The sequence below is a fragment of the Triplophysa rosa genome, linkage group LG11 (assembly GCF_024868665.1).
Source record: "Triplophysa rosa linkage group LG11, Trosa_1v2, whole genome shotgun sequence".
Taxonomy (NCBI): domain Eukaryota; kingdom Metazoa; phylum Chordata; class Actinopteri; order Cypriniformes; family Nemacheilidae; genus Triplophysa; species Triplophysa rosa.
In genome coordinates this window covers 8,262,199-8,271,694 of record NC_079900.1, presented here as the reverse complement: position 1 = coordinate 8,271,694, position 9,496 = coordinate 8,262,199, and the positions used below count along the sequence as shown (strand labels likewise).

Here is a 9,496-nt window from a genome sequence, read left to right as displayed (position 1 = left end):
TTAAATTTAGTGTAAGTGGTTATAGTAAATATCATAATCTTGTTGTTAAAACCATTGTTTCTATGAGAGATCCTCACTCATACAACTTCAAAGGTCTGTGTGTGTGTGAGAGGGAGAGAGACACCAGATTTAAACATCTGACCTTTCCTGTGCATAAACAAAGTCAGACAGCAGATGGTAAATAAAATTCTATCCGGTATTTTATCCTGACATAGTTGTATTATAGGTCCACAGCATTGATTGATTCTCTGTAAGAATAATCATAAATAATCATTTATGCTACACTGTAAAGGCGTACGTTTGATGTTGCCTCTCAATATGTGTCTCGCTACAATCAGAATTGATGACCTTGGAGAGGCCGCAAAAATTTACTCTAGTAAAAAACTCGCCACGCCACATGCTTCTGCGCTCGCACGGGAGTGTGTGATTATGTGTGTGCGTTCTCCTTATGGATCAAATTGAGAGCAAATGGTCTGGAACGCGATAGATACGACCCAAGAATTACGAGACTACATGTCATGCATGAAGGTTCAGTCATGCAATAAGATATCACAGGATGTGTAAGAACACCCTTTATCCAATCATCAAGCAAAGGCCAAATAATGAGTGGAAGAATATTGAACGGTAATGGATTGTACCAATATGCTGAACTCACGTAATGCCATAAGAAACACAAAATAATCATTTGCACAGCTTGAAAGCTCTGATCTTTGCTTGTGATGTTTGCAACATGTTGTCCTGCATATTCTCAGCTTGTCTTCAGGATCCAGATTTGACTTCAAGTGGCAACCAAAAGCAATACCAAATGTAATCTGTACTTAATGTAGTCTGAGTCAAATGTCATGTGTAAAAAAAGATTTTACAAGCAAATTCCTTAAACATACCTTTTAATCATGTAAAACAGATTTAAAGCTCATACCGTCATTACTTTCCTTCATCCAAATTTGCTGGTTAGTGCTGGTTTGGTGTCCCCATGTAAAGGACTTCTTTCAACAGGCAGTCACAACCATGCACACATACATGTTTAGTTTTCACGGTGTGGATTGCCTGTTGAAAACCGTATTTGGAGTATGACTTCATCCTGCTTTGCTGAAACACAAAAAGTGTTTAGCTTTAGAGTTTGCACAGAGGTGGTCATAAACGTGGCTTCGTTTTTTAAACAGACTCGGCAAAATGAGAGGAAATCACATGCACAGCTAAAAATACTTCTGTTGCACTGAGTCTCATTGTGGTACCATCTGTGTAAACCCCTTTATTTGCAAAAGCAAAGCAAAAGAGACTAAATTTCATCAGACTGTGTGTAATCAAATGCAACTGGACAAATGTTTTGTGTGTATGTGTAAAAAGCAAAAAGATATGAGAGAGAGAGGAATGTGGAAAAGATGTGCAACATCTATGTGTATCTGATAGCTCAGAATATAGATGTGACTTTGATGAGCTCATCACTTACCACATTGTTTCTTCTGTTCTCTGTTGCTTTTTCTTCAAGAGCAATACAATGAATCAGACGGGCTGTGGGGGCCTAGAAAATGACAGCAACAGTTTGGATAAAAGAGACAATAATATATGTGCTTTAAAGATGCCATCCCGATTCTCTTACAGCTTGGCAGGATTCCACTCACATACACAAGCACACATAGTTTGTGAAAGAACGAACATTCATCAAGTCTAATTCCTTTTCCGTAACCAATTGCAGGTGATGTTCCTTCTCATGTGGCAGGTTTAAATGCACACATATGAGAATTCCCATGCATTGTTGAAATGAAAGAATAGCGTCGCTCTCTTGCAAACTCGAGGGGCGTCCAACAACACTCACATCGATTTGCAGTGACAAACCCATTCATTAGTGGTGCCTGCTATGGTTCACGATTGTAGTTAGAGTCCTGAACAAACATGACGAGATCTTAAACTTTGACATGTAACCTGCCCCATAACATTTCTTCTATACGTATATGAATGATAGATCAATTCATCTAGCACGTAATGGAGAGGTATGGCGTTACATTTAGCCGCCGGTGACCCTTTTGTACTGCTGGTTTATAAAAACTGGCAAAGCAAACGGTATTACGGAGTCGGCATGCTTTAGATCTGTCAGTCATATGGATGGAATCAAAGAGGCATAGCATTCCCGGTAGAAAAACTCAACATCTGTAGTATGGGTTATTTGTTACAGACAGAAATGGGAAGGTTGGAGCCATTGGTACAGTTTTTAACATTTGGCTCTTTGTACTGTGTATGTTGGAAGTGTTAAACATTCCAAAATTCTGGTGTACACATGGCGTTAACAGTGTTAATTGCTTAAAGAAAGTGTCAGCTGATTGTTTAATATATCCTGCTCCTTTCTCCATCCAAACATAGCAAGTATGATCTAAATGAACACTCAGCAGATTCATTATGATTTAACATGAGGGGAGAGGGGTTCAAAACTGATGAATGAACAAAGATGAAAGTTAGCAACCCAGAGTTAAGCACATGCATCTCCTCTATGTGTGCCGGCCGAACAGCATGTATTTCAGTCAATATTGGTGAACTTTGATTAGTTTTGACAGTTCAGAATGATGTATTTGAGTGACCCCCGTGTCATCAAAATAGACAAGAATCTGCATGCAATGTACAAAGGACATGGAACCACTCAGCTGTGACACACCACCTTGATTTTTATTTGCCCTGTGTAAGATCTCATAATATCAATTAAATCTGCAATTTCATTGTCTCTCAATTGATTCCCACTGCGTTTGCTCTCAAAGCAACTCGGAGCCTCTGGCAAGAAACACTGATAATGTTGATCTGTGATGAAGAAGTTCATGTGTGATGAAGAAAATGCATGGATACTGCATCAGATAAGCATCAAATGTCAGACTGCATATGAAAGCTGAATCAGATTTGAAAGAATCAGATTATGCATGCTTATCTTAAAACACGCATGTTAGCAAAACGGGCCATTTCAAGCATGATGATATGTTTTAGTGCGGATTTTCTTCTTTCACTGACTCATAGTAAAGCAACTGATACTGTTTCCAGGACAGATGGCTGGATACTCGCATTCATATTCATATAGCATGTATTCATACCACTGTTTATTTATATTTACTGATGGAGATCAGATGTAATGGGTTCTATTTTCAGTTTTGGCATTGGGTGCATGTAATCTGCCATAATGAATTTATGGGGTTCATCTGCACATGTTCCTCCGCAGGAAAGAGAGTGTTGTTAAGATAAAGAACAAAACACTCTCATAATCATAGAGAGTATTCTAGGATAATAGGCGAACAGCATAAACGAAACATACTGTCTTTAGACTGTAGTGCGTCATCAGCTATTTAACTTGTGTTTCGTTGTTAAAACAAAAGATAAAGACAAAAGAGTCAAATAAAACAAAGAAAGGCAGTAATAATAAATGTTAACTGAGTATTACACTGTTAATTTATGTCTCTAACCAAAGTAACTCCATGGAGTATCGATATATCCTGACAGATTTAATTTTAGCCTGACTGGATTAATTATCCAGGCTGAATTAATTCCTTTAGCAAACCGCCTGATCTTTACAAGCTGTCTTTCCTGATTACTCGTCTGTTATCCATCGATCACAAAGCTCTTTCTGTGATGCCTTAATTTCACAGAGCGAGTTAATTCAGCTGTGTGTGTGTGTGTGTGTGTGTGTCGAGGGGCAGTGGTGGTCTTCTGCAAGAATGTAGGATGTGGGTTTATTGACATATGAACAAATCAATAAAGAACAGGTTCAGATTTGCAACATAAACTCTTACATATATATATATATATATATACATTTCATATATACTGTATATATACATACTGTATATATATATATATATAGAGAGAGAGAGAGAGAGAGCGAGAGAGACTTTTAACACACCTTTATTTTAAAAACATTATAGTAAACATGCTTTCACAATTATTTACTTATATAAAAAAATTAATAAATAATAATAAAAAAAAATAATAATAATAATAATAACATATTTCTTTTTTTCCAAAAATCCACATTTGTGTGTATCCCCATACAATAACTTTAAATAATAAACCACATTTAAAACTTATTTAACAGTTACAAAAGAAATCATTAATATAATTCCAATTCATTATCATCATTCACTGTGCATAAGACATCATTCAAAGCCCAGATTTCAATAAATCCGTCCAAGTTGTTTGTCAATTTAAAATATGCAAATTCTGCTTTAATTCTATTTGCTATAAGGGCCTTTAAAACCACCTCAGGACTTGCTTCCCCTTCTCCCTTTAATTTCCTTTTCCGTGTTAACCATATAGCCATCTTTACCCCTCCTATTACAAAGTTAATTAACGAGATTTGTTTACTGTCTGATGCAACATATTTTGGTCCAAAGATGAATAATTCATTATTAAACTCTGCCCCCAAATTCCTAACCCACTCTTCTAAAATCTGAAACAATCCTCTTAACCTTGAACAATTTAAAAACAAATGATCTATTGACTCATCGGTACCACAAAAAGGACATTCTTTCCCTACAGTGGGGTCAATGTGTGCCACGTGTCTGTTTGTAGCTATTGCCCAGTGTATAACTCTCCACTGGAGATCCGCAGTGCGTTTCTCAATAGGGAGTTTATACAGTGACCTCCAACAGCCACTAGGGGATGAAGCTGGCCCAAACATTCATGACCACTTTGTCTCTTTGCAGTCTTTGAGTACGTTATAATGTGACATTTTCACACAAATATTATAAAGTGCCTTTTTTGAAGCGGTCTCAAAACCATCAAGCACAGGGGTCCTGAAATTTAGAATTGATCCTTTCACTGGCTCCTCATCTATCGCTGCTGAAATTTCCACAAGCGGAAAAAAACTCTCTCTGTTAGGCTCAGGAACTTCATCCTCCTCTGGGCCTTGTCCAAAGACAGAAGGTAAAGTTGTAACAATTCCATCCATTATTCTCTTCATGATCCTTGTAGACTTGACACCTGTCATGTTACACATTTCTTCTGGACTTTTCCAGTTTGCTCCATTCTTTAAATCAGCAATTCTTGTACAGCCCGCTGTTGCCATTACGTTCTGTATGCTCCTGGAGTCCAGTGCCTGTACTTGTATCATCGGATTATTAAAGAGAGGTTCATTCTCTATCCAGAGTCCAATGTTTGAAAAATCTCTCTTAACTTTAAAAGAAGAAGACCATGCTCTCAAAACGGTTTTGTAGAAAGGAGAAACCTCCCTCAAGTCCATGTTAGCCAGTTTAATTAAAAACAGTTGCACATCATACTTAAAAATGTTCATTTTTTTCAACACAGCACACGCTGTATCAGCCCAGCATGGTTCCGCATACAGCAATCTTTGAGCTGCTTAAAGCCTGAACGTCTTTATCCTGTTCTCAATGTCAATCAGGCCTTGTCCTCCCTCTTGAATAGGTAGGAAAATTACAGCAGATTTTTTCCAATGCTGTCCATCCCAGAAAAAGTCAATTAACTTTCGTTGTAGCTCTTTGACAACATTTTCTGGGGGGTCTATGACATTCATTTTATGCCATAACGCAGAAGCAGCCAGATTATTTGTGACCAATACTCTGCCCCTGTAAGATAGCTGAGGTAGCACCCACGACCATCGAGACAACCGATCACTCATTTTCTCCACCATACCCTCCCAATTTTTTTTACTAAATTGATCAGTTCCTAAAAACACTCCCAACATCTTCAGACCCTCTCTACCCCATTTAAGTCCCCCTGGAAGCACAGGAGGGGTTTTCCCCTGCCAATCTCCTAACAAATATCCCTCACTTTTTTCCCAGTTTACTCTGGCTGACGAAGCTTTTTCATAAATATTTAAAACATTTGTTAAATTCAAAACATCTGTGTCACTTCTTATAAAAACAGTTATATCATCAGCATAGGCAGAAATAGTAATTGGCCTATTTTCACAGCCATCTATCATAAACCCCTGCAATTTCTCTTTTAGTTTATATATTAAAGGTTCAATGGCCAAAGCGTATAGCTGTCCTGATAAAGGACATCCTTGCCTTATACCTCTATGAACTAACACTGGATAGCTTAGCCCACCTCCAACCTTTAACAGTGCAGAAGCTCCAGTGTATAACAGTTTTATCCAAGCAGTGAAGATCTCACCAATACCAAATGCATTAAGTGTTTTAAATAAATACAAATGATCAACCTTATCAAAAGCTTTCTCTTGATCAATTGACAGAAAACCTACTGTATATCCTCATTATTAGCATTTGCTAAATCCATTACATCACGCACCAGAAAAAGATTATCCATTATAGTTCTTTTCGGCACACAATACGTTTGAAAATCATTAACAACATACTCTAAACATTTTTTTAATCTATTTGAAAGGCATTTAGCAAGAATTTTGTAATCAGTACACAATAAGGCTACAGGTCTCCAGTTCTTTAACAGCCCAAGATCACCCTTTTTAGGTAATAGGGATAAAACCGCTCTTCTACAACTTATTGGCAGTTCCTTTTTTTTTTGAGATGTTCTAAAAACTTCAAGTAGATCCTCTTTTAAAAGAGTCCAAAACTGTTTATAAAACTCAGACGGAAGTCCATCAATGCCAGGAGACCGACCATTGGAAAGTTTCTTTACAGCCTCTGATATTTCATCTACTTGAATATTGGCATCAAGCCATTGTCTCTGATCATCCGTGAGCTTTGGCAAATTTCTTAGAAGGACATCCGTACAATTAGTGTCACAGTCTCTTGATTTGAATAAATCAGTATAAAAATCTCTTGCGTGGTTTCTCATTTCGTTTGGATTAGTTATTAAAGTCCCATCTGGTAGTTTCAAATGTAACATAAGTTTTCTTCCTCCTTCTTTCTTCTCCAAATTAAAAAAAAAAGAACTTGGAACATCTACTTCTCGTATTGAAGAATAACGGGCTCTTATCAAAGCTCCTTTTGCTCTTTCATTGAATAGAGACGCCAGAACAGTCTTTTTTTCCTTTAATTGTTTCACTTCTTCTGAATTCTCTTCAATGATTCCTTCTTCAATTTCGGTGATTTCTCACTCAAGTGTTTTAATTGTGTCCTTTACAAGTCTATTTGAGTAAAATGTATAATTCTGACAAAAAATTCTTATTTGTGCTTTTCCAACATCCCACCATTGCACTAAATCTTCATAGTCACTTTTTTGTTCTTGCCATCTAGACCAAAATAACCCAAACCTCTCACAAAAAACTGAGTCATGTAGTAGTTTTAGATTAAAGTGCCAATAATAACTACAATGCTGTGACTTTTTTAAACTCATTTCTATCATGCACAAATGGTGATCAGAAAAACCATTTGGACAAATATTAGCTTTTAAAGCTCTATTAGAAAATGTTTTACTTATATACACCCTATCCAACCTTGCAGCACTAATATGGTCATGTGAGGCTTTGACCCATGTAAATTGCTTCACTGTTGGATGTTTTACCCTCCAAACATCAAATAAATCAAACTTTCTTATAATACTGCTTAACAAAATAGCAGACTGGGGATACGGTTCTTCGCTATTTCGGTCTAGTGTAAAATCTAAAGTGCAATTCCAATCACCTCCAAGAACTATACAAGCATCACCGTCATTATTTTTTAATTCACTAGATAATTTTTTTAAAAAATCTACTCTTTCTACTCCATTATTTGGTGAGTAGATATTAATAAAAAGAAAAAGAAACCCCATTAACTGTGCCTGTACAACCAAAATTCTACCTTTAACTATCTCATAGGAGGATATATTAATCATATTAAGTTTTTTTGAAAATAGAATTGCAACACCTCCACTTAAATTAGAGCCATGGCTTAGAAAAATCTTTCCCTCCCACCACATTTTCCATTCTATTTCATTACTTAAATCGCTGTGGGTTTCTTGTAAAAAAATAATATCCATATGTTTATTTTTAATCAATTCATTCAAAACAGCTCTTTTTTTATAATTCCTTCCCCCATTAATATTTATTGTCCCCATTTTTATGCTCTCCATAAGAAGTAAAAGAAAAGAAAGCCAAAACAGCAGAGAAGAATAGGAAGAAGAAAACACCCCTTGTGACTTAATCATTGAATTACTTTTTAACCCATTTTCTTTCTTTTCGTACCTTTGTCACAATTTTTTTCAGTCTAAATCTTTTCTTTCGGCTCAGTTCTTCCAATCCTACACTCCTCTGTATTTATACTGCCGACCTCAAGAATCTTTCAACATCAGGAAAAAAAGTCTGAACATCATAAGTTTTTCTAAAAGTTTTATCAAGGAATTCATTAATTTCTTTCACTGTATATAACTGACCATCACCACTCTGAGAAAAAGTGTCAGACATTCCTGAAAGACTATCATTATCATCATCATCATCATCATCATCCATCTCCTCCTCATCATCTCTATCAACGACCTTAGCATTACATTCATCACTGTTTCCAGTTTCATCTTCACGATGCACAGCATCCACCTCAGCTTCATTAACGTTCTCACAAACAGCGTCACATTTTCCATCATTTGTTTCTTCGCAGCTTTTATCCTGATTATTCTGTGTTTCGTTGCTTTCTGATTCATCTCCCTTCCTTTCAGTTTTCCCTGATTTCTTTCCCTTCCCACCATCACTCTCTTTTGACCTACCTGGCCTTACCATTTCATTTAACCCAATCGGCCCCGCTGTTTCATCTTCCAATTCATTATTTTCAGTGTTCGTTTTATGTGGACACGCATTTTTCTTGTGACCTATTTCACCACATTCAAAACATTTTAAACTTCCAGTACTTGCATAAAGCATGTAGGACTTGCCCTCATACATAACTCGAAAAGAAATGTCAAGAACCGCTGAATCCAAAAACATAAACACTTGACGTCTAAAAGACGTAACATGTCTCAATGACTCACTTTTACATCCTAGTGGAACCATCTTAATTCCACTAGCGATTTTTCCAAATCTCAACAATTCCTTTTCAATATCATGATTTGGTATGAAAGGTGGACAATTCGAGATTGTTATACGGCTCGATTGAGCCACCAACGGAGAAACAACAGTAAAAACGCCACTTACCCAAATGCCGCTCTCAATCAACCGACTGGTTAAGTTCCGTTCCTTTAGAAAGATCACGACAGCCTTATTCATCCGTGAGGCCGAAACAATGTTGCTGTACCCCACCTGTTCGCCTATTGCCACAAGCACTTCTTCAACTGAGACGCCAGCCTCAGGCACACATCTAACTCCATGACGAAGCGAGAGAGAGGAGTCACCCTCACCTGAGTGAGACTCCATCTCAAACACCCGCCACGAGGCCAAACAAAGATCGAAACCACTCACCCAATACTATCAACTTAAATAATCACTAACAAAACAAGAAAGAAGAAAAACTTACAGACAGAAAAGGAAAAACTCATATATCAAAATAAAAAAACAATAAAAAAAACAACCATTTAGATATACCTCTCACCCGTGAGACACTCACACGCTCCACAAACGCCCACGCATGCGCACGCGAAAGAGAGAGAGAGAGAGAGAGAGAGAGAGAGAGAGAGAGAG

The 9,496-nt window shown here is 37.0% G+C and overlaps 1 long non-coding RNA gene across 1 annotated transcript in view; it reads right to left on the bottom strand.

Annotated features, from left to right (window-relative positions):
* Positions 1-1,032: 1,032 nt before the first annotated feature.
* Positions 1,033-9,496, bottom strand: part of LOC130562072 (uncharacterized) — a 10,814-nt gene continuing 2,350 nt past the window's right edge. Inside the window, exons 2-3 of the long non-coding RNA XR_008963893.1 lie at positions 1,451-1,522; positions 1,033-1,089 (exon numbers count right to left, since the gene is read on the bottom strand). This is a non-coding gene — a long non-coding RNA (uncharacterized LOC130562072). The remainder of the gene's footprint in view (positions 1,090-1,450; positions 1,523-9,496) is intronic.